Genomic DNA, 27,498 nt, shown 5'->3' on the forward strand with positions numbered 1-27,498 from the left:
AAAATTTTTTTGCGAAAGCTGGATTGCAAAATTTATTTTGCAAAATCTATTGAACCGATCTTAATGAAATTTACAGTATTGTTTTACTGTATCATAAAGTTTTTCTGGGTGAAATATGAAGGTCCTAAGTGTAGCATAAATGGTTGAAAAACGTAAAATGCGAATACTTGTTTTTGTATGGTTTTTTTCGCAATTATTGCTATTTTGCAACTAGGGTGACTATTTTTTCAATTTTCAACCAATTCTATATTGTAGAAAATTTAATTACGCAACTTTTATGTCAGTACAACTTTTTTCGGAAATGAATACTTTTAAAGTTATAATCAAAAAACGAAGAAAAAAATCGAACTTTTCCTTCAATTTTTGACATTTTGATTATTTAGACAATGTTCCGGACATTTCTGAGAGGGAGGATAACTCAAATATTATTATTTGATTTATTTTCAAGCAATTTCTGCAAAAAAATTTGAGTCGCCTCTCAACGTCCATCTCAAAACAGATGCGCCCTGGACTAATAAAAGAGCGTAAAATATTATTTGTTTTAGTTCTTTACTGTAAAAATAGAATCTTAAGGAACGTATGGAATGTTCATTTTTGGATGTTTTATATCTCTATTTATCCATAAATACAGGATGTTTTATATATGACTGTGCTTTAGATTTATCTTTATTATTTTTTATACATTCCCCGATTTAACTTACAGATAATGTCCGTCATAATTCTATTAAAATGTCAAAAATGCACCAGAATAATTTATAGCGTTGTGCTTCGTTGTCGTTTGTCGTAAAACACATGTTATTTGTCATCTGCACGTTTATTTCACGCGCGATCGACATATTACCCAACAAGGCATAAAAATTAAAAAATAATTCTTTTTCAGCGGCACTTACACAACTTCAAGGTTTAAATTAAGCACTGACACACTTCTTATGTAGTTAGTGTGTTTGAAAAAAGCTATTCAACTATAATTTTTGTTTTATTTTATTGCGAGCATAATTTAGTAGAAAAATTTCATGCATTCATACAATTTTGATATTTTTATGTTTATTCAGGGACCCGATTCATGGTTGTGATGTGAGTTTATTCTACTCAATATTTAAACTTCCATGAACTTTTCTTTAGTTATTTTTTAGTCGTTTTATTTATTTGTTTTCGTCATTTTTATTTTTTTTTTGTTTTAATTGAATTTTTAAGGGGATGGGTACGTATTTTCGGCTGCAATGCTATTCAAATGGGGATTCATTTTTTATCGAATCCTGAGAAAACTAATAAGTATTTTTGAAAAATTTAAACGCACAATGAAAGATTACGTTCTTACCGAGGGCCGAAAGTCCCTGAAAACTTCTATAATGTTTATTTTAATAAATTACAGGGGTGAAAAACTAAGAGAAAATGTAGTGTGATTTTTAATTTCAAATATCTCATTCAAAAGAAACTTTTTATTTATTCTAAGGGACTTTCGGCCCTCGATAATAATTTAGTCTTTCATTCTGCGTTTAAAGTTTTTAAAAATATTTAGATATTAGTTTTTTCAGGATTCGAAAAAAATGGACACCATGTCCGTGGTGATATTTTACAAATCGAACATTCGCTATCTTTGTCATACAACGCACTGAGTCAAATAGAACATGATGACAAGACAGTGACAGTTTTAAATATTTGACATGGGATCGGGAATATTTTGAGTTGTTGATTAAATAATATTATAGTGTATTTGGTAAATAATTGATTTAAGAAGTGAACTTAATAAAACGTTATTTATTGTTTATTATTTATGGAAGATCCAAGTAGAGAATACATCAGGATATATTCTGTGATCCAAGTATTTTTTTTGTTAAAGATGTTCAACATTGTAAGCGTTCCATAGTGACAATATATTATTAAAAAATCACTTTAACACTTTTCCTCTTTTCTCGATTGAATATTAGTTTTTGTTGTACATATAAATTATTACAATCACTGAATACATAGTTGGTGAAAAAATTATCACATTTATTAACTGAATTAATAATTTGCAATTATACAAATAACAGTTATCCAAGAACATTCAAAAGCCATCTATTTAAAGTTAATGATGACATTGTCAAGTAGAATGACATTGTAGTAATGTTTACATATCCATACCAGTGTGAATTTTACTATACGTAATTTGCCGTGTAAAGACAGAAAAAGTAGAGATAGTCGTAAAATATTTGCGAATTATGTACCGATGGCCTTAACTAATATCGATCTTCAACAAAACAAAAGTGAAAGATGTCTTAACCCAAGTAGCAAAGCTTAAATGGACGTTCTCCGGACATACCCTATAAGCAGAACGATGAAATGATGAAGACGTTATGAGTTCAAGAAGCCCAAACTGATTTAGTTATTGTGGATAAAGCTACGAATTATTATCAATCTGTATTGGAATCAAAAGGACAATATAAAGATAGAAGAACAAGAATCCGAGAATATTGATATAAAGAGAGGAGTAAGACAGGGTTGTGTTCTGTCGCCGCTACTGTTTAACCTGTACAGTGAAGCCATATTTCAGGAAGCGATAGCGGAGCTAAGTGATGGAATCTCTATAAACGGAAGAATAGTAAATAACATAAGATTCGCTGATGACACCGTTATAATGGCAGACACCCTGGAATCGCTACAAGAATTGCTAAATAGAATTAACGATTATTGCATTCGATACGGACTAAAAATAAACAAGAAAAAAACTAAATTTATGATTGTCTCAAAAACAGAACATGGAAATGAAAGGTTAATGATAGAGCAAACATAGAAATATCTGGGAACCTGGATTGATGACAAAAATGACCAAAGCAAAGAAATTAAAGTCCGAATTGAAACTACAAGGGAAGCATTTATAAAAATGAAGACACTGCTTACAAAGAAAGACCTTCAGTTTCCTCTCAGATTGAGGGCTCTAAGATACTACATATTTTCTATATTGCTATACGGAATGGAAGCTTGGACATTGAAGTGACAATACATAAAAAGAATAGAAGCGTTCGAAATGTGGTGTTACAGAAGAATATTGAAAATTCAGTGGGTTCAAAGGATTACCAATGTTGAAGTGCTACGACGTTTAAATAAGGAGTTAGAAATTATGAAAAGTATAAAAACTAGAAAACTGGAATATTTGGGTCATATTACCAGAGGAGAAAAATATGAGTTGCTGAGAATTATTATGCAAGGAAGGATCCAAGGAAGAAGAAGCATAGGAAGAAGACGCATCTCCTGGCTGAGGAACCTTAGAGAATGGTTTAACTGTAGTTCATTACAACTGTTCAGAGCAGCAGCCAACAAAGTCACCATAGCCATTATGATATCCAACCTCCGATAGGAGAGGGAACTTTAAGAAGGATAAAGATTCTATGACGGCTGCAAGATACATAACAAGTATTTTAATGTTATGTAATTTTATTTTTATGGACGACAACGCACGTCCTCCTCGTGCTGGAATCGTCAACGAATATATAGAGGAGGTGGGAATTGTCAGTATGAAGTGGCCAGCTTGCAGTGCTGATCTAAATCCCATAGAAAATTTTTGGGGTGTGATGGAAATACGTCTTCGAGCACGAGTACCTCGTCCAAACAACTTGGCTGAACTTGGAGCGGCTCTTCAGGAAATATGGGACCAACTGGATCAAATTGATATCCAGAGGTTAATTACCTCAAAGCCGAGACGTCTACAGGCTGTTATAAGGGCCCGAAATGTTTTTTTTATTTCAGAAAGTTTTGAATATTCTTCTATTTTTGAGTTTTGGCGTATGTATTTATAAATAAATGATTTTTTGGATAATCTGTAAAAATTATTTTAATTTAACATAATTTTAATTTTACATATATCTACCTATATCTAATTTAAAAGTTAAATCTTCAAACATTTTTTTCCTTCACCAAAAAATACCCATCGATATTTTTGCACCTTAGTGTTATTATACTGATACTAATTTCTTCGTTGTCCTCCTCTTATTCTTTTTTGTACAGTCGCAGCTAAAAATGATTAAAATAAGAATTAAACTTTAACTAACCTTCTTTCAAATTCTTTTCTAAATACGTTTATATTAATATTAATAAAATGATTTAATCAAATGAGGTTTTCCAATTCACTGAATGTTAACCAAGCGTGAAATATTTTAGGAGCCCCCAAAGATTACCCTAGGCTACCTATACGTCATAACCACCCACTGACATGGGTTACTGACAAAGCAAGATAAATAGAGAATTGATTTTTTATTAGCCCTGTTGCCCGCATAATTAAAATATAGGATATTTTTATGAGAAAGCCACAGAAAGGTCATTCATTAAAAATATTTTATCGACGATTGAAATCCAGTAGCGTATCTCAACATACGGGCCAACTATGATAAAACTCAATTTTGTTTTTCTTTGTAATGGTTATGTTAGGTAGCAGCGACACGACGCGTCCCAGTAGCTTATCTGAAAACTGTTATGCTGGGGCCACAGTAACGTCTAATGCCGTTAATTAGCGCATTATTTGCATTACAGAGATGGCAAATAATGCGTTAATTAACGGCATTAGACGGTACTGTGGCCCCAGCATTATGGATGTACAGGACAGGTTTGAATAACGTAAAATACCGTGAAATTTACCGGAAGTAAACCAAGACACATGTATCTATCGTCGTTTGCGACTTATGCAGTTTTTATTAATTTTCCCAAAACTAGAAGTGAGTATTTCCGTTTTGACAATTTTTATCGTAATAAATTGAGTGCTAAATCGTAATCCATCGTCAATTTTTCTCTATCTATTACAGTTTTTTCAACACAAGACTGGACAAATAGATGTATGGACAAATATAATCTATAGTATCGAAATTTGATTTTCGTATTATTATTTCGATCCAATAAAACTAGTAAAATATTTAATGTTTGTAGAAATACATAGTGTAACAAACCAGCCCCTTATGCGGCGCCTATGTAAGGGATGTTGGAATTTGGGGATTGCCAACTATCCACACATGGCTTTTCAGAAGCCCTGTACATTGCGAAGTGATCTATATCATGTGTATGGTCTTCAGACCGTTGTGTTTATATTTTAAGGTTTGCAGATGTGAATAGACAAACAGACAGTATTATGTATTAGTTTTTGCTTTTAGTTAACGATCAACTTTTGTATGGTGAACAAACAGGAAATACACAGCTCGATCCAATATCTTGATCTTCATTGTAAAAAACCCCAAACCCTCTGAGATTAATTATTATTAGTAACATCGCATTATAATATGTTTGGCTATCCTACGTATATTATGTAGTATCTGGTACCCTACGTGGCGCTTATATGTTATAATAGGCATTAATTCATAATAATAAAAAAAGAAGTTTCTTACCTACAGAAAGCGTTTCTCAAAATAATCTGAAATAGAAAAGAAATTGTTAGTATATTTAAGAAATGTTTATTAATTAATTACTACCATTTTAAAATGAAAGAAATATTTATATTCATTGTCAATTAACATATTACGTACTACAGAAAAAATGTAAATAATGAATGAACTATTAAAAAATTTAAATACATAAAATGGTTGAAATTTCCATTAATCAAAAATTCTGTTTATTTTAACAATTTTAATTAAATACACTGAGCTAAAGCACAGGTCTTCCTCCAAAAAAATCATTAAAAAAAGATTATTTTTTACTTCCGTCTATGAAGACACGAAAGAAAATTGAATTTTCTTTTTGGCATAAGGGCTACTGGTGCCCTAAAGCCGATGCCGCACTGCAGGATGCTAGATGGTCGCTTGGAGGGTGGATTTTAAAGGTGGATGGTGGAGGGGCGCTGCATCCTGGGCGCAGTGAAGAGTGAAATGAAGTCAGAAGTCAGTATCCAACTGACTGCTGAGGAATCGTTTGTTCCATTTGTTAAGTTACATTTGGTTTGTTTTTAGCATATCGTCCTATTAGAGGTAAAACTCACTAACTACACTTTTCAGAAAGTGGAGAAAAATCGACTTAAAGGTACAAATTGTTTTTTAAATTCACCTGACTTGAATATTGAATTTTTTTAATGCAACTGCAAAGAATAAATAAATCAGATATTTTAAGCCATGGTTCGTCACATAGTGGGTCTGTTGGGTCCCAAATTGCCCTTCTTTTATACACAGCACTTATTACGCTTTCCTCCATAGCCAGGCTACCCGGATGGAATATCAAACACGACTTATATGAGTGGATAGACACCTGGCGAACCACGAGATGGTTAGATGGTAGTGGGAAGCCACTGCGGCTACCGTCGTTTTGTTATTCGTGGTATAAGTAGCTAGATGGTCGCCAGGCAGGTATCTACCATCCACCATCCTACCAAACTTCCTGCAGTGCGGCATCGGCCAAGGGTGTTAGTATTATGACTTAAACATGTAATGTTAATTAGTCAGTGTCCGTGATTCTTCCTTCATGCTACTTGAAAGTTTGTTAGTTTTCACCATAAGGAACCTGCAAAAAAGGCATAACCTGCAAAAAAAGCATAACCTGCAAAAAAGGCAGGTTGTGAAAAGAAATTTTACCTTTAAAAATTTACGGAAAATAAGGAAAATTCGATTTTCAGAACAACAAACCGGCTCAACTCTAAATTTCCTTTTCTTTTTGCTTGTCTCATATGACATTTTCAGTACACAAAAAGACATAAGGGATGAAATCGTACAGTTGAGTCTACGAGTCTTTACCCGTGCGTCATCATTTAAAGTATACGAAATAAGTCGGAAATTTACTAAACGCAAGAGTAAGTGACAGAAAGTGGGTATTATTCCGATCACGGGTTATAGTATAAAATTTGACGTTATCAAATAAATAGAATGTCAAATTTAAGTTTTGCTTTAAAATTTTGGTGCATAATTACAGCTACATTTGAAGTAGCTTAATAAATTCTTTTATTATCATTGATTAATAAATAAATAAACAATTTATAAAGAAATTCGATATATTTTCTTTTTGGTATTTTATTCACTTTGGCGGAACATTAAACACAAGCATTCCTTAACTTTGTCAACAATGAGGTTATTTGTACCTTGTCAAAATTTATCGTAAAAGAACATAAACTTATCATAAAATTTCTAACTCCAATATAAAATTAGTTGTGAAAACAACTGTTTGTATACTATAAAAAACTTCAAATAGCAAAAATTCGACAAAATAACAGCAAAAAATCCAACAAACTGACAGCCACAAAAGTAAACAAACCAAAACGTCAGAAATTGTACTTAAAATATGTGAAAACATCCCCAATTGTCTTTCTTTGTACCTATCTCTTTTCAATGCACTGAGTCTCGATCGTTCATAAAAATAACATGTGTTTTACTTAATAACAGGTGGCAACTGGTTTGTCATTAGTTTCATGCGTGGAAGAGAATGATGCTAGATAAAAAGTATGTGTTTTATCTCGCCAGGTATTAATGACGCACGGGTAAAGACTCGCGGACTCAACTGTAGTTGAACTCCGTTTTAAAATTTGAGGGTCTATTGTCATTCAGTATTTATTCCAATAAAATGCTATTTTTATATAATGATAAATTGGCAATTATTATAATAACCATAATAGTCTAAGAGCTAGAGCCGAAAAATCATCGCCATAAGTAATATATGGAGTTTGGCATGTGAAATGTGCCTATTGTATATTGATAATTATGACCCCTTTCAGGCTGACACCTCAGTGGATACAGGAAGTAGCAATAAGGGATGAAAGAGGAAAGTTAGTGTAGTCTTTAAAGGTTTTCACCTCCTATTTTGTTAAACCTTCATCGATTTGCATGAAAATTGGTGACTAGTTAGAGCATACCCCAAGAAATAAAAATGATTTGGTGGCAACTTGCACTTTCACCCTGGGGATGGATAACACCCCTTCTCGGGGGTAAAAACTGTTTTATTAAAAATAACCCCACAAATCGGTAGAGGGACAAATTATAAGTAAAATTTGTTATATCATGTTATTAAAATAAATCAATACTTTTTGAGTTATTAAAGATCAAAGATTTGTCTGTTTAAGAGCACATGGGTGAAGTTACGGATGATAAAAAGAACATATTAATTAATTGTATGTTACTAAAATATTATTTTTATATTATTTCGATATTATAAATTTAGCAAAAGTGTATTCGAATATGTCAAATGTACGTATTATTTGACACCCCCAGTTTCTGGACATATTCAGTTTATATTGATAGAAAAAATTCAATTAAATATCGAAAGAATATAAAAATAATATTTTACCAACATACAATTAATTAATATGTTCTTTTTATCATCCGTAACTTCACGCATATGCTCTTAAATAGACAAATCTTTTTTAATAACTCAAAAAGTATTGATTTATTTTAATAACATGATATAACAAATTTTACTTAAAATTTGTCCCTCTATCGATTTGTGGGGTTATTTTTAATAAAATTGTTTTCACCCGCGTGAAGGAGTGATATTCACCACCAGAGTAAAAGTGCAAGTTGGCACCAAATCAGTTTTATTTCTTGAGGTATGCTCTAACTAGTCACTAATTCTCATGAAAATCGATTGAGGTTTAACAAAATAGGAGGTGAAAACCTTTAATTACTGCACTAACTTTCCCCTTTCATCCCTTATTGCTACTTTCTGTATCCACTGAGGTGTCAGCCTAAAAGGGGTCATAATTGTCAATATACAATGGACACATTTCACAGGAAAAATTCCATATTACTGATGACGATGATCTTTCAGCTCTAGCTCTCCGTCTATAATATATTAAGATTCGGTAATGTTATGGCTTGCTTTAATCATAATTTGATTGGTTTATTAGGTTTCAGGTTTCACTTATCGGCAATTATTTTTGATTTATGAATGTAAATTTTCCGCGCTTAATCAGTTTTTTATAAACGAGTTTTATCTGAAGTGTCCATATTTGTTTTTAATTTTGTTTATGTTTCTTTCTTTAGTTTAAAGGACGTACAAACACAAGTTAAGCTAGTTTGAATAAGAAACTACAACCAATAATTCTCGATTTGGTTGCGATTTGCTAAAAAGGAAGGAATTATATATATGAACAAAAACCAACTATTGATTTGGTTGGGATTTCGGCTGAGTAGGATCCACAGTCTCAACACTCGAATGGGAAAATAGGTCCCTCTGGCCTGGTTTTTAAATATATTGTTAAAATAGTATTTTTTTGATCAGCATGTGCAATTTTTTGTTATTTTTTTTGTGGTAAACGTAATAAACTTTTATAAGCTCATTGATTTTATTGTTATCAATTAACATTTTCTGTTTTAATACAATTATTCTAACTTTTCTGAATTTCACAAATATGTCAGAATTAGTAATACGTGTCTAGTAACTAATAAATATATTTTTTTAAGAATCACACTAATATATCCAATACGGCACTGAAATTTACTTGAGAAAGATTCACAAATTGAATTCCCTCTGCGGTTAGCATCAACCTAGTAAGAAGAAACAAAATGGATAAGATTGTCCACCCTTTTTCTTTATCTAAAAACCACGAAACCACTAATTCTATATAAAATAAATTGCTCTCTGAATCAATCTTGGGAACTGTTGTTTGTATTCGATTTAATTATTAATAGATTCGATGATGCATGAAATTTTATTATTATTTATATCGTGAAATGACTTTATATAGTCAATTTCTACAATCCATAACAAAATAGTGTTTGCCAGTGGCCATTTTGGTTGATCTATTGAAAAATATAATTTGCTTCTGCATTCCTTTATATGTTATTCCATTTTATCTTTGCCCATACGTCACGATCACGATTCATTTTCAAATTAAATCAAAACATAAAGTGAAACGTACGTCGATGTGTGTAGTATATTGTATACACAATGTATATTCGCCGTGTGCAAGTACTTGGAGGGGATACGAGAAACGATCGTGCGCGAATAGCGAAGAAATCTTGCAACTTTCTTAAATAATTCATTGTCAATTGACGTATATTTCATATCTACTGTCAATGAAAAAGAAAAATTATATGTTGCTCCACAATATTGATATGATATGCAATTATTATATAAAAGTAAATTTAATTAAATGTATTTTGCGTGTAGTAGTGCATTTTAATAATTAATTTTATTTACTACAAATTATCTTTGTTTACCTTTTAATAACATAACCTTAATATTAGAAGAGTATCCTATAGGCCTGCATTGGCCAAAAATATTTTCAAGCCATAATAATTAACAGACTTTCTCCAATGCAAATGATGACATCTCCTGAAGTAAATTGTTCCTGAAACAAAATGAGCCTCCGTTTGGGTTTAATGGTGAGGACTAATTCAGAAGGAACACCATTACAGCATTTTACAGGTTAGAAAAATCAGGGTAGTCTTGAAATCTTGATAGCTTTACAGGTAAGAGTGTTTAGTTACTAGATGCGATCAAAAACTTGGAGATTTGAAAGCCTGCTTCAGAATCCAATTTCACTTCTATTAGTATGGTATAGTTAGACCCAAACCCAGACATCCAAAGTGAAAGTTATCCTCCAACACCAAATTGTTCTATATGGTCCACATAATGTTCAGAAAAGTCACACCATTTTGAGCGTCGGGTTTGGGGGGGAGAGGGGGGAGAAATCTGCAAATTCGTAGTTTTTTACGTTTTTCGCCAATACTTCTAAAACTAAGCGGTTTAGCATGAACAACCTTCTACACAAAATTGTTCTACATTAAATTTGAAATAAAAAAGGCCCTATGCATAACCCTTCTAAAATGAACGGTTCCAAAGTTACGGAGGTGGTATAGTATAGTTGGTCCAAAAAAACGCCTCACCCAGACATCCAAAGTAAAAGTTTTCCTTCAACACCAAATTGTTCTATATGGTCCACATATTGTTCAGTAAAAAGTTACACCATTTTGAGCGTCCGGTTTGGGGGGGAGATGGGGGAGAAGTCGGTAAATTAGTAGTTTTTTTACGTTTTTCGTCAATATTTCTAAAACTATGCTTTAGCGGAAGGAATGTTCTTATGAAAAATGTTCTACATAAAATTTAAAACAAAAAAGGTTCTATACATAATTGTTATAAAATCAACGGTTCCAGAGTTACGGAGGGTGAAAAGTGGAGGTTTTCCATACTTTTTATATTTACTGATTTCTCCCCCCTCTCCCCCCCAAACCCGACTCTCAAAATGGTGTGACTTTTTTATGAACATTATGTGGACCATATAGAACAATTTGGTGTTGGAGGATAACTTTCACTTTGGATGTCTGGGTTTTTGGTATAGTTATATCATAAATATTGCCCAAAAAATATAAAAAGTATCGAAAACCTCGCCTTTTCACCCTCCGTAACTCTGGAACCGTTGATTTTATAACAATATACTATACTATATTTGTAATGCCATACAAAGCGGTTTCATAAAATTATTTGGAAATAGGCAAATTTATGATGGGACAAGTCTGACAGATGGCGGCTTTTGTGGCTGAATTTGTAAGATTTTTTTTATCTTACGATTTATTTAATATCTGAACTAACAATTATTATTATCAAAATAGAGGCAAAAAATTAATAAAAATCTGAATACGAGGAAACATTGGAAAAGGAGGAACCTTTAAAGAAAATCATAATATTTTCTGAGAGAAACTGTGGAATAAAAGTGGCTCCTACAGTTATAAAAACCCAATGTTATATTATATTTGTTTTGTTTATGGAAAAGCTAAGTATTATACTTTTTTTCAGGGTAATTTGGTAATTATGAAATATATTGCAGCAAACCTGCAAAATTACGTATCTACCTATGCGATCTGCTGTTTTGGCTTACAATGTATTTTTAAGAGCAGTTTTGAAACATGCCCACACTGCAATGTTTGTATAATCTGAAACTTTAGATTGCAGAGGGAATGAATGGGATATGAAGCGGCAGCATTTTCTGATTATGTGAACTGATGACGACGCACGTCACAATGTTACTTATTAAATTCAGCAGACCTTGTATTTTCTCTTTAAATCTTTAAGGATCACTATACTACTATACATAATTTTATGTGTTACATACATGGACGAGCATCAAATTTATTTTAAAATATTGTTTATTAATTTTTAAAAATTTTACGATCATTCACACATCTATTTCAAATTCGAATAGACAAAATTGTCAAATTTATCAAGTCTAACTCTAGTAACATATTGTTAAAATACGACAGTCTCATTGCCTTCTTTATATTATGTATATGAACAGGAATTAAAAAAAGTTGTGACTGGCTAAATGACTCCCAGTCTATACCACAAATAACAAAAAAAAATACGACAGTTCCTTAATATTGATCCCACATAGAAACAGTTTCTACTAGAAATACTAGTAGAGATAGGTCACTAATCTTTCTCCCACAACAGTAGTTATCCAAACAATAGCCAGGGAAACGAATAAAAGTAGACACTAAGGGGCGACTTGGTGGCAGGTGGGATAGAGAGACTCTTCGACATAGTACATCAAAATGGGCGTCTCCATAACAATGCCAATTTGAAACGACAATGCCAGTACTGTAAAAAATTGAAGAAAAAGAGAACGTAACCGAAGAAGTAAGTCTCCAAGAAATCACAGTTGCCCAGAAAGAAGAATATCAGACTTCCCTGGAAAATCGTAAAAATAGTCAAAAGAACGATAATGAATTAAAAGTCGTACGAGAATTGCTTAAAAATAGAGTAAAACCTATTTGGCAAGAAATAACCAAACGTGACCAAACAGAGTGGAACTATAACGCGTACGGGCCTCAATTGGAATCGCTCTATTTTTCCAATGGTCTATTATATCGGAAGTGCGAAAGTATGGTTTGTCAAACTCTTTCCTACGTTTGGCAAACTACCGATGGAATAAGTGCAGTTCAACAAAAGGCACCGCCAGTCACCCATTAAAAATAAAATAAAAATTCCATTTTCATTCAGTGGCAATGCGAAGGCAAAACAATTTTATTTTTCACTTAAGATACGGAGCGCAGTCCAGCACTCTGAATCGACGATTTTCGACTCTTACTGGAATCTCATCGGAGAGACGTAGGCCTGCTGTTCCATACTCTAAGACCGTCGCACATGGAGCGACGCTCGAAGTAATCGACTCGATTCCAATCGCGTAGATTTCTCCTCGTCACTTAAGTTCCTTCGTTGTGGCATTAAGCTCCGTACACGGAGCGTTTAGGATTGCAAATCTCCTCGTCTTTTACGACTCTCGTTCCGTGCGATCTGAAGCGCACGAGAAAGTTCGAGTGAGACGCACGTTTACAGTCATTATTTTATTTGTTGGCTTCGTTTTTGTTGATTTTTGCCCTAAATTAAATTTTAGTCTTTTTAATGATCGGTGAACGTTATGTTCGTTGATTGTAGTACTATTTATTAGCTTTGTGGAAATATATTGTTTGTAATGTAAAATTCTGAAAACATTGAACTTCTATTTCTAGGTGTTTATTATAAAATTTGTTGAGGAAGTAGAAAAATACCCCCAACTGTATAATGCAACTATATAAAAATTTAATAATACCGTACTTTTCACAGATCGAAATAGTCGTTTTGGTTACTATATAAAAAATGCGTTAATTTATAAAAACAGAATCGACTAGTGTGCGGAGGGAAATCGCTTGTGTCGCAGGGTTTGTACAAGACGAGCAAGACGCGCGAACTTCGAGACGTGCTTCGATCGACCCATGTGCGGACGGCCTAGGTAACCAACAACGAGAGTTCACTTTACCTTTACCTCACCCATTTATTTCACCCATTACCTTTACCTCACCCATTAAAAGTGTATTGCAAGAACGTCATAGCATTGATTATATAATCAACGGTCATAGCAGCCTTTCAGGAGGAAATTTTGGAGTCAAAACAAGACTGGCCAGAGTTCGAGGCAGATTTTACGGGATCAATTGTCGCTGAGATGTAGAAGATTGGTGTAAGAAATGCGATTTATGTAACTAACGGTAGAAAAGGTCCTGGCAAAATATTTTTCCGGAGAACCTTTTAAACGTCTTGCAGTGGATATTCTCGGTCCACTTTCGATGACAAAGAGAGATAATAAGTACTTAATGGTCGCCGTGTACTATATTTCATAATGAAAAATTGCACCCCTTCCTAATCAAGACTATGGCGGATCTAGAAATTTGTCTTGGGAGGGGAAATTTGCCTTAGTGGGGGGGGGTACTTCTAATGAAACACCAACCAAAAGACGCAAAAAATATTAACCAAAACTACACAAAAGACATAAACAATAACATATGATTAAGTTCGCATTAGAAATGAGGCATAAACCGAAGAATGGCAGTAGAACAAGACATCCTCAGCCCTCAGCTACATCGAAGAAAAACGTTTAATTTGGTATGGACATGTGAGAAGAGCAGATCGTACAAGGTGGATATCAAAGATTTCGGATTGGAGCCCAATAAAAAAGAGAAGAAGAGGTAGACCCCGAAGATTATGGAGGGATGAAGTGGACGAGGCCATGGAAGATGGAAAGATGAGACCTTAGAGACGGATAATGGCAGAATAGAAACGACTGAAGACGATGGTTGTAAAAATCCTTATATTAATCTGGGCAGATTATCGGAGTACCCAGGAGTATGGTATATTATAAAAGTTATTTACCAGCAATTTTATTGCTGGTATCGAATCTTATAATCGTATATATTAATAACATAGGTATGCAAAGTCCGCAGATAGTGTGCTACTTTTTTTATAAACAAATTAGAGCCCGAAAATCGTGTTTTTTTCAATTTTTGCTCTATAACTCCAAAGACTTTAACTCTAACCAAAAACACTCAAATAAAAATTCACCGTAATTAAATTCTGCATAGAGACGTGTTTTTGCTGATTTACTTCGACGAAAATTTTCCCCGGAAAATGCGAGTTTTTCAAAGAAAATCTTTAATTTTCAACTAAAATTTTAGATAAGTAATTGTTTATCAATAATTAAATAACTTGGTAATATAAACGCTCTTTTCGTAAAGATTATAATTCCAGAAACCGATGGAAATTAAATAAACAGTTTAGCAACAATTGAATTGTTAATTAAAAATTTATGGTCGCTATAATTACCACAATATTTAAGATACATAAGAACAACTATGATTTTTGTATAAAAAGACACTCTACCTATCTAATATACTTTACAGAATTGAAATTGGACTATTTACGCGGCCTCAGGAATATTTTAAAATTATAAACAACCTTTTGGCTTATAAACAAATTAAATATCTCGGGAAATATTAAATTAAAATAAATCATGAAAACGGTATTGGAAAACAATCAGCAGAACACTTCTTTTAAAAGAAAAAAACGTTTAATTGTGATGAGTGGTTCATGAGATACAACCGGTCAAAGTTGACCGGCATTTACGACAAAGATATAAACAATAGGATCATAATTTTTGAACCATCACCTTTTTATTTTTGTCCTCTTTCTCCGCACCAATTTTCATATCTTTAAAATACTCATAACATATATTATTATAATAAAACCTATCGATATTAACTAGGTTGGAGAAAATGTAATCTCAAAGTTCAAAATCGGTATACATTAAAAAAATGCATTTTCTCGGTTTCCCATGGTGCAATTTTCTTCATTCTTTTTCTGTTCCCAAGTAACTCGAGTAGAGCCATCTAACTAACGCATTACTAAATGTCAAAGTTGCTTTTGTTTTGTTATAATAAATTTATTTATTTATTATAACAAATTTTTTTAATTTGTTTAAATAAAGGTTGTTTAAATAATTCTACAGCTTTCAAATGAGAATATTTGTGTTTTTAATGGTAGAAGATACACTTGAAGTAAGTTTCTCTAAAAAAAGTCTACAACTGGAAAAAATATGTAGTTTTCTTTTCTTATAAATAAGTTAATCTGCTTCAGAATGAAGAAAATTGCTTCATGGGAAGCCGAGAAAATGCATTTTTTTAACATATACCGATCTTGAACTTTGAGATTACATTTTCTCATACCTAATTTTTGATTGGAATTTTGTTATTTTTGGCAATTTTAGCTCGCAATATCAATAGTTTTTATTATAATAATATATGCTATGAGTATTTTAAAGATATGAAAATTGGTGTGGAGAAAGAGGACAAAATAAAAAGGTAAAGGTTCAAAAATTATGATGCTATTGTTTATATCTTTGCCGTAAATGCCGCTCAACTTTGACCCGTTATATCTCAGGAACCACTCATCACAATTAAACGTTTTTTCTTTTAAAAGAAGTGTCCTGAAGATTTTTTTTCCAATACCGTTTTTACGATTTAATTTAATTTAATATTTCCCGAGATATTCAATTTGTTTATAAGCCAAAAATTGTTTATAATTTTAAAATATTCCTGAGTCCGCTTATATAGTCCAATTTCAATTCTGTAAAGTACATTAGATAGGTAGAGTGTTTTTTATACAAAAATCATAGTTATTCTTATGTATCGTAATTATTGTGGTTATTATAGCGACCATAAATTTTTAATTAACAATTCAATTGTTGCTAAACTGTTCATTTAATTTCAATCGGCTTCTGGAATTATAATCTATACGAAAAGAGCCTTTATATTACCAAGTTATTTAATTATTGATAAACAATTACTTACCTAAAACTTTAGTTGAAAATTAAAGATTTTGCTGGAAACCCCCGCATTTTCCGGGGAAAATTTTCGGCAAAGCTTCCCGCATTTCGGAAAGTAAATCGGCAAAAACACGTCTCTATGCAGAATTTAATTAAGGTGAATTTTTATTTGGGTGTTTTTGGTGTAAAGTTAAAATCTTTGGAGTTATAGAGCAAAAATTAAAAAAAAGCACGATTTTCGGGCGCCATTTTGTTTATAAAAAAGTAGCACACTATCTGCGGACTTTGCATACGTACATATATTATTAATATATTATACAATCTTAAGATTCGATTCCAGCAATAAAATTGCTGGTATTGATAACTTTTCCTTGTATTTTGCTAATAAGCCCAGAGTATATAGGGTGAGGCAGATAACTGGCCTATTAGAAATATCTTGAGAACTAAAGGCAACAGAATCATGAAAATTGGAATAAAGGGGTTTTGAAGGATGATCTATTAAATGAAAATATTTTCATCTCTTTGCAACTTCCGGTTATACCGGAAGTTGCTTATAACTTCGTTTTTTTAAATGGGACACCCTGTATATTTTTACATTTTTGGATTCTCTTCGATGTCTTCTTTCTTAAAATATGAGGTTTTGTAATATTATACGGAGTATTTTAAAAGATAATTACGTTTTTTTATTAATTTCGTAGCAACATTCACACCCTGTAGAATTGTAGTAGTTTGACATCTAAAACTCTACTTACGTTCGAATGATTTTTAATATACTCTACTATTGTTAAGAATCATTAGTATAGCTAAATTTTTAATTTTAGTATACAGGGTTGGTCGAAACTCGGAATGAGTATTTTCTGAGTTTCCTAAAATGGAACACCCTGTATTTTTGTATTGTAGTGAAATGATATTTTATAGTACTTTTTTATTTCTTAAGCATTCCCTATACCTAACTGCTTTAATTTGTGAGTTATTGGTGATTCAAGCTAAACATTAATTGCAACAAAAAATACGTAAAATTTTATTAGGTTGGCCGTGAAAATACTCAATCCTAAATAATTTTTCAGAAATAAATACATATTAATCCAGACAGGTCCTTAAAATTACCAATAATGGTTTAGCTATCAAAATACCTACGTAGTTAAGATTGTAGGTGCGATTAACAATTAAGCACAAATTAAAGCAGTTAGGTATAGGGAATGCTTAAGAAATAAAAAAGTATAATAAAATATCATTTCATTACAATACTAAAATACAGGGTGTTCCATTTAAGAAAACTCAGAAAATACTCATTCCGAGTTTCGACCAACCCTGTATACTAAAATTAAAAATCTAGCTATACTAATAATTCTTAACAATAGTAGAGTATATTAAAAATCATTTGAACGTAAGTAGAGTTTTAGATGTCAAACTACTACAATTCTACAGGGTGTTAATTTTGCTACGAAATTAATAAAAAAACGTAATTATCTTTTAAAATACCCTGTATAATATTACAAAACCTCATATTTTAAGAAAGAAGACATCGAAGAGAATCCAAAAATGTAAAAATATACAGGGTGTCCCATTAAAAAAAAACGAAGTTATAAGCAACTTCCGGTATAACCGGAAGTTGCAAAGAGATGAAAATATTCTCATTTAATAGATCATCTTTCAAAACCCCTTTATTCCAATTTTCATGATTCTGTTGCTTTTCGTTCTCGAGATATTTCTAATAGGCCCTTTATTTGCCTCACCCTGTATAGATAGTTGCATTAAGTTGCCTTAATTTTCCTAATTTGTTTATTGGGGTGAATTTGTCTGTCTGTGGTTTAACTTTGATGTATGCTAATAATTATATTTTAGTTTCAAAAATTTTTTTCTTTAATTTTGGGGAAATTGTTATTTCCAATATAATTGGGACCTTGTTAGGGGGAAATTATACACAATATAATACTATAATAATAATTATATTATGTCGCGTTTAATGAACAAAGCGCATAAAAGCTTACCCCCTAGCCTTAATACTATAATAACAGAGCAAGCACATTATTCTGCACACAAATTAACTTCTGTGTTTTGTTTCGGGCTGTTTTCCGTTTTCGTCTATTTTCATCGTCCAGATGCCGCTTACAACAGTAAAACTCTAGAAAATTGCCTTCCTATCGCATAATGCTTTATGGTTTGTTACCGGTTTTAATTACAGTTACTGTTTCAGAGACATATAATGGGGAAATTTAATTTAAATTGTTCCATTAAATTACTTCTTGTAGCCTAGTTCCGATAGTGTGCAAATTTAAAAAGTTTTAGTAATTGTAAGGTTTTGGTCCGAGAGCTGTGACATTTTTGAGTAGGTATTTTAGGCAATCTGAAAATTTTTCAACTCTTCCATGATAGCCTAATACAAAAATGCCGGTCTGGCTGAAGGGTAGCGGTTATTTTCCCCCAAAATCCCCCAAAGTTAAAAAATGGTCAAACTTGTTATTACAAAAAATATCTTTAAGTATCTGAAAGTAAATTTAAATATTCAAATATGTATAAAGAAAATAAACAAGCCATGCGACTTGTTAGTGATTTTAGCTCTTCAAGATGCTTTCATAGGCGCCCCGGGATTATTTTCAGGGCGTGCATCTGAACTTTGGGGATTGCATCTGAATCTACACATACTATTAACCAGTATAAAATACATGTATAGCTCTGTAGGTACTTTCTATCCGGACAGGGGGTGCAGTTGCTATTTTGACAGGGTATTATTTAATATTAAAAATAGTTATTTTAAAAAGACAGGTTTCATCTGTTGATATTTTCTATCTGCTAGGTGATCAAAAAAATTACGCATGCATGTGAAGGAAAAGCTCTATAGGTAAGCTGCAGTGTGAGAAAAAACGTATTGTCGATAGTTCTTTGCGTCCTCGTTCGCAGCGATTCCATTCTCTCAAACAAAATCACGTGACCTGACGATAACCATGTTGCTGTGAGTCAAAATATTGGAGTAATTATTATATATTTTATATTTTTCAGATATCTTTTTATTAATTAAAAGAAATACAGACTATAAAATAAATTTTGCAAATATGATAGAAAACGATAAATTTATTATTATATCTACAATAAGTATAAAAGTATAAAAATATAAATTAAATTAATTCTATGTTTGAATAGCTTGCCTAAACCCAGATTGCCTAAAATACCTACTCAAAAATATCTCACAGCTCTTATGCTATTTATTACGATTGAAATAAACATTCAATAAGAGTGAATGAACCAGATATTAAAGGGGCAAAATAAGCATTGTACTGTCAATACAAGCGTTTGTCGGTAATTATAATGATGTAACTTATTTATGAATCAGATAGACCAATGGTTGGCAAACTTATTAGCCAAAGAGCCTAATATGAACATTATAAAAATTTTAAAAAATTGAGAGCCAAATTTGCTTGTTCAGTGAACTTTTATCACACTAAATAAGTAGTACACTAAATAAAACTATAGAGTCTAGCCTAGCCAGTTAAGATAGTGAAAAATTTGCCCAGCGATATTCCAAAAATAAAAATACCATGTTGTTTTACATAAAAAAGTATTCGACTAAAAAATTTTTTAGACCCGTAGCCCTACCCATAACCCCCAAAAAATTAAAACGTGTTTTTTCGTTTTTTTGGGCGATATCTTCGTTTCAAATCATCATGGAAAGTTCAATTTTCTTTCGTTTTGTAGGGTTTTTATTTTCTACAACATTGTATTTTTTACAAAATTGTTTGAGCAAAATTTAATTTTTTTGAAAGTTTGATACGTAGAACCGAAAAGGGAAAGAACATCAAAGGCGAGCTTTTTCAGCAGGTCGTAAGAATCAGGAATACTATTTCAAGAGTTGAAAATGATCATGTCTTCCATTTCCAAGATCACATTTTTGCTTTTCCAATATTTTCAATTCAAGACAAATACTTGTATGTTAGAATTTAGAGCGCCATACTTCCTTGTTTTTTTTAATCCAGCAATCGTTTGCTTTTTCTCATGAGGATCTTTCAGTGCGTCACAGTTTTTCGATTTCTTTCTAACGCATTAAATTGGATGTGACAGAAAAAAACGCACGTCGGTGACATTTATAACATTTATTCTAGTTGTCAACAGATGGCGCTATAATCGAAAAAAAATTATTTACTAATTATATAATATATCTACGAATATAATCTGTACAATTTATATAACTATACAAATCAAAGAAAACACCATTTTATAAATGCAATAAACACAATTGATTTGTTACACAAATTGCAAATAAAATGTGACAACTGTCAGATTTAACTAAAATGTCATGTTAGAATAAATGTCATAAATGTGTATTATCACGGACTTACCTTTTTTTCTATCATTTGTGACGCACTGAAAAATGCTCATGAAAAGAAGCATATTTCATATCTACCAATGTCAATTTCAAAAGGAGAAAATTTTTATTTAATATATTCTAATTTATCAAAATAAGATGTAATTTTTTCCTACCAAGTTTTTTGTTAATACAAATATTATTGTGCTTTCCGTTGAGGAGCTAATTTTCATAACCCCACATGTCCACATTGGCTATTTTTTCAGGAGAGTAAAAAAACCGATTCACCTATATTATTTCACCACAACATATTTATGTAATATAATTATAATTCAGTATTGGTTTATGAGCTAAGAAAACTACTTGTTTGTGTAGAAAGTGGTATAACAAATTAAAAATTTGATATAAAAGTTGTTAGATGTGGGGTTATGCATGAAACACATGTCACATGTGGGGTTATGAACATAACAGGTTTGGATATGTGGTGTTTTGATCAAATCAATTTACTATAGTTTAGCATAACGGGACCTCCGACGTTGAACGTTTTTTGTTATTATGAACCTACCAACTAATTGGTCCTGAAAAAGTTTTTCGGGTTTCGAATAAAGAGTCTTCCGAAATGCACGGGCATCACTAGGCCAAACTACACAACCTTTATATGCTTTATCTTTATGTAAGCAACCTATGAACACACAACCACCAACAGGAGCAGCGTATCTCTTTTCCTTAAGAAGTTAACGCTTTGGAACTGTCTTTTGTCTTTTTCGTGATCCAGAACTTGCTCTTTTAACTAATACTAATTCACTATCTAAATTACCTTCATTTAAACTCATAATTTTACTTAATTAAGCACAAACTAACATTAAATTATAACCTTCCTCTGAAACTAACCTAAGATTGTGTACTGTCAACAATAACAATCAAATCAAAACCATGTATTTAAGTCACGTGATTGGAATACTTACTTCTCTATGGATGAATAGAAAATGTGGGGTTTTGCTATAACCGTCACATATCAGATGGGAGGTTTTGCTTTAAACACCTACTTTTAAATTAATATTATAACTGGAAATATGGGTTTTTGATCAGCAATAAACATGAAAGGCAATGCGTTTTAAAATAAGGAATTAGAAACATCTCTCCTCTAAAAAAAATATTTTTGGACATGTGGGGTTATGAAAATTAGCTCCTCTATGTGCCAGAGCCGCACTTAATGAACCAAAGAGCCACATGCGGCTCCAGAGCCGCACTTTGCCGACCACTGAGATAGACACTTCTTCAAATACATACTACTATTAGAGACAAATGGGACGTCCCAGATCTAAACAATAAATCTGAAACTTCTCGTAAACCACTTTCTGGTAACATCCTTAATCTCTGCCTCTTACTATTTATAAGGCAAGGAGACGTCGAATAAAGAAGACGAAAGGGACTCTACAATACGCAGTCACATTCCGTCTATTCGTCTAGGAAAAATTCCAACGAAAGTTGATTCCATGTACTTAAAATATGAAAAATTAAAAGACAGTTTATGTTTCAATTCGGTTCAGAGGTGATGCACCATCCACATACGTACGTTTCTGTCTCTCCAGACGTATTCAGTGGGGCTACATGTGAGGCTTCATTTTGTGTTCTGCTATACGTTTGTTAAAGGTTCTGCCAGTTTGACCAATGTAAGTTTTTGGATAGTGACCATAATATGTCAGTTTGTAACACCCCCCTCTAATTGCTTGATATTTTAGCTCCTATTGCTGTTAATGTATTTGGCTATTTTGTTGATGTATATCGTCGCCTTAATACTATAACTTGATACCTCGAAATTAGTAGTTCTGAGATAAACTTATTTAAAGATTTTAAAGATATTAGTGCTGCTACCATGATGTTGGTGAATACGGAATTCACTCTGCAGCTTTAAAATACTGTTCCTTAACTTTTTGGCTACTGATCAGTTTAGGAATACTGTGCAAATTTGTTTTCCAATATGGAAAATAACATGAAAAATTAAAGCTATCAACTTTTAGCACTACCATAATGTTAACATTTGGTAATGTCGCATGCAGTGGCGTAGCTAGGGTGGGGCGGGGGGGCGGTCCGCCCCGGGTGTCACCCCTTCAGGGGTGACACCCGAGAGACCCGATCACAAAAGAATAAATCATTAATTTGTGACTTTACTCACGTATCAATCTAAAGTTCGATATTATTTTGTGAACACACGAAACCACAGTATAAATAGGGACACTAGAACTGCTCTGAGAAAAATTGGAAGTAAAATCGTAAAAAGAAGTAAAGAAGTAAGAAGTAAAAAAGGCGCATGGCGACCGCGCAAGGTTCCCAGTCGCTAGACCGCTAGAGTACCACTCTCGCATTGCTACGTACCGGTTAACTTCCGGTAGTACTTCTTGAGATCAAAGTGCCTACATAGAAGAAATTTTACTGTTCCTCTTTATACTGTTCCTCTTTATACTGTGACGAAACCGAGAGAAGTCGAGGTGTAAGAAGCATTTCTTGGATTTTTTTCCGTTAAATGGAAAAAAGCAGTTAATCTAAGTAACGAAATTCTCAAGAAGCTTGAAATTGATGGTGTAGAAATATTATGAAATACCGTTCACAGGGATACGATAATGCATCTGTTATGAGCGGCGTACATGGAGGAATACAAGCTATTATTAAAGCAAAAATCAAAAAGGCCATTTTCCTCGGATCTATTGATCATTTAATTAATTTATGTGGCCAGCACTCTTTTGCACAAAACACATCTTGTATAACATTTTCCAGAACTGAAGAAGCAATTTTTAAGTTTTTTATGTGTTTCCATTAGCTGCTAGGAAGTGCTTATTAAACACAGCAAAACATCTGTTAAGCGACTTTCCACAACGCGTTGGAGTTCTCAGTCACTGCGCACTATGCTGGCTGCAGTTAAAGTATTGGCAGAACATTTTTATAGTGTTGTTCCTTCAATTTACAAAGTCTCTCATCAACAAGAAAATTTATACACCAGAGGTGCCACACATAACCTTATGCCCGCTTTGTATAATTAAAGGCATTGATCAATCAGCGACCAAAATAGGGGTACTTCGTCTTTATATTGAAGAAAAACATAATCATATTATAAAATAAAGTAATACATATATTTTGCAACGACAAAATATGAAGACGACGACATTTCTACCTAAAAACTCTACACTTCGAGCCGAACTTCAAAAAGATAATATTATGTTGAAATGTTTTGACATTCAATGTTGAACTCGAAACCAGATCAGTCCATCCATATGGCTTTTTTGTTCGAGGCTGTGCAGACACACACTTTACTTTTCCACGAACAGTAAACAGTTGAAATTAGCTGTTTCAACATTTTGTGACTTTTACCATGAAGAGGTATCAGAAGAAGACCTCCTGCTAGAAATACCAAGGCTTAGAAGACTTTTACAAGCGGCCAATATTACAGTATCTAAATGGTTAGCTGTAGACTTTTTAAAATTCATGGTGGAATGCGATTTTATGGAATCTCTCCCAAACTTGGTCGCCTTAAACTTGTTTATGACCATTTTTGCATCGGTTGCTTCATGTGAGAGAAGTTTTGGGAAGCTAAAATCAATCAAGAATTACTTGCGAGAAACAATGACGTCAACAAGGCTTAATAACCTCGGTTTATTAACTATCGAACGGAGCAATTAATGTTAGGAGAATGGAGCGGTCAATGTTAGGAATAACAATGCGAGACAAAATCAAAAACGAAGAAATTAGCAGAAGAACAAAGGTGACTAACGTCATCGAAAGGATAGCCAGGTTGAAGTGGAGATGGGCAGGACACATAGCCAGAACGACAGATGGGCGATGGACGAAGAGGTTACTGGAATGGAGGTCAGGAGAAGACAAGAGAAGCGTCGGTCGACCGCCTACAAGATGGACTGACGACTTAAGAAAGCTAAAAAAACTGGATCAGAGCGGCGCAGGATAGATGGAGATGGAAACGAGGGGAGGAGGCCTATGTTCAGCAGTGGACTATTGAGGCTGGATGATGATGATTAACTATCGAACATGAAGCAACACAAAACATAAATATAGAAAATGTGATTTCAGAACTTTTCGCTAGTAAAGCTAAAAAATATTTTAATTCATTCACATAGTGTAAAACAAAAAAGTAAATAAACTATTATATAGAACTGCCGGGAACTAGAGAGTGGTAGCTCGAGATAGGGAGACATGCAGAAACTTAAGAGGCCTATGTTCAGCAGTGGACGATAGCGGTTAGACGACGACGATGATATACTATTTACTGCAGTTTCGTTAACTATAATTCTTAATTTTTTCATTATTCAAAACATACGGTTATCGGATTTTTAGGATTTGGGGTGACACCATCGATTACCGCCCCGGGTGTCACCCACCCTAGCTACGCCACTGGTCGCATGTCGTGCCAAGTTGCATCTAAGTGAACTTTTTAACAAAACTAATATTTTAAGCATTATTTTGGTGATTATTTTTCATTCATAGGAGATTCTGACCAATAGAAAGCTACAGAAATCTGAATTAAATCGATAATTTTTGATAATCTTCCGTCGTTAAGTATATTACGTCAGATGCCCTTCGTTGCTACGAAAAAATACATTCAGTGACATTAATGACAATTAATGTTTTAAAAATTATAAAAGTGATGACTTTCAATCGTCAAATATTTATAAAAACTGTGTGTTTAATGGTACTTACATAAATAAATTACAATAAAATTTTGGTTTTGAACAGTTTTATTCATGAAATAATCGCAACAAATTGCACTCGACCTCTGAAATTAATATAGAATTTTTGCTCTCGTGACACTTTGACATAATTTCACTCGCCTTCGGCACGTGAAATTAAAACTGTCAACGTGTCACTCGGGAAAAATTCAATAATTTCAGAGCTCTTGTGCAATTACTACTGAAAATTAGCCCTCTGCCATGGGGGTTGCCAGATCTGCTAACAATTCTCGAATTTTTGCAATCACATGAACCAAAAAAACGGGTCTAGGACGTTTCATCGCCGCCGTTTCGATGCCCCCAGTTCATCGTCGGCCGATTCATCGCCGGCCGATTCATCGCCGGCCGATTCATCGCCGGCCGAATAATCGCCGGCCGGTTCATCGCCAGTCAGTTAATCGCTAACTGATATATTTCCGAATTTTCGACCAATTTTCGACAGTTACATTTATTATTTATTTTTAGTATTAATTAGGAATTCTAGGAAATGCGAGATATGACCATTCCCGTTGCCATACTTAATCTTTTAATAGACTTTTAAACTTTCATAATATAAAATATAATTTAACACTACAAATTTAATACTATTTAGTATCTTTAGGGAAAGTAGAAATAGAACAGTAAATTAATATAGTAATATTTTTTATCTTTTTATTTGTCATAAGTTTTGAACTGAATTTAACGTCGTCGTGTCGTGTCATCTCCCATAATACAAAATCAACTGAGTAACTGGCGATGAAACGGACGGCGATCGAGACGGCGGCGATGAACCGGCGGCGATGAAACGTCCCATTCCGGAAAAAACAGATAGCAATTACGTGGTAAGCTCAATGGTTTCGGAAAAACACGTGCTACAACTAGCTAACTCCAGTTATCTAGTTGTAGCACATGTTTTTCCGAAACCATTGAGCTTACCACGTAATTGCTATCTGTTTTTTCCGGAATGGGACGTTTCATCGCCGCCGGTCATCATGCCTCCAGATAACTGGAGTTAGCTAGTTGTAGCATTCAGTGTATGTCGTATTCACGATTATTTCGATTAAACAATGACTTGATAATGTTGTTCTGAAGCTATTTCCTTGTGGCATTTTTATGATTAATTATTTATATGGGAAATAAGCCACAATTAAAATGAAAAAAATAATTTTATTAACGTTTCGACGCCCAAATCGGGTGCCGTTGTCAAAATACAAAATATTACTGTATTATTTTATTATTAAAATTTTATTATTAAAAAATTACAAAATATTAGTAATATTTTGTATTTTGACAACGGCACCCGATTTGGGCGTCGAAACGTTAATAAAATTATTTTTTTCATTTTAATTGTGGCTTATTTCCCATATAAATAATTAATGACTTGATAACTTATCTTGTCAAGTTTTAGCACTGAATATTAGGTGCCTTTGAGTTTTATCAACTTTCGTCAATCATAAATAAATACTTAACCCGTTTGGAGCGAGTTATCAAGTTTTTACACAATATGGAGGCAAATAAAATACATCTTGTGAACTAGTTATCTCAAAAATATTAATTTTGGAGTTATCAAGTTATAGTACTTAAGGCGACGATATATAATCCGGTAGAAAGTACTGGATTTTTTCTCTGGTGGTGAAAAGACTAATTTCAGGGCTTTCTTATGCAGTTTTTGGTTTAAATTGTTTATTGTTTGTTCGTTGTACCCATTTTTACTCACTGCTCTTTGCTTAATGACATTGAAGTTATTTGTTGACATTAAATGAATGAATTTCTGATAATATATGTAACATGCTAAGGTAGGCTTCTAATCTATGTTGTGTAGTAATGAAACAAAAGTTTTTCGGTGTTTTATTATTAGACAGAATGAAGTTTCATCAAGTAACGGTCGAATCCATCACAATAATACAAAATCTCAACGAACTCTTGACGTATATTAACAATCTCTTCGATCATATCACGCTCATAACGTAAGCCAATAG

The 27,498-nt window shown here is 32.8% G+C and overlaps 1 protein-coding gene across 4 annotated transcripts in view; it reads right to left on the bottom strand.

Moving 5' to 3' along the window:
- LOC114335969 (ADP-ribosylation factor-like protein 4C) overlaps positions 1–27,498 on the bottom strand; it is a 311,831-nt gene that overhangs the window by 67,756 nt on the left and 216,577 nt on the right. For 3 of the 4 annotated variants that reach the window (XM_050645253.1, XM_050645254.1, XM_050645255.1), the window contains one exon: positions 5,349–5,374. The exons of the other annotated variant lie outside the window; for it this stretch is intronic. The gene's annotated coding sequence lies outside the window, so the exon portion shown is untranslated. The remainder of the gene's footprint in view (positions 1–5,348; positions 5,375–27,498) is intronic. 4 annotated transcript variants of the gene reach the window in all.

Source organism: Diabrotica virgifera, chromosome 3, assembly GCF_917563875.1.
Source record: "Diabrotica virgifera virgifera chromosome 3, PGI_DIABVI_V3a".
NCBI classification, from domain to species: domain Eukaryota; kingdom Metazoa; phylum Arthropoda; class Insecta; order Coleoptera; family Chrysomelidae; genus Diabrotica; species Diabrotica virgifera.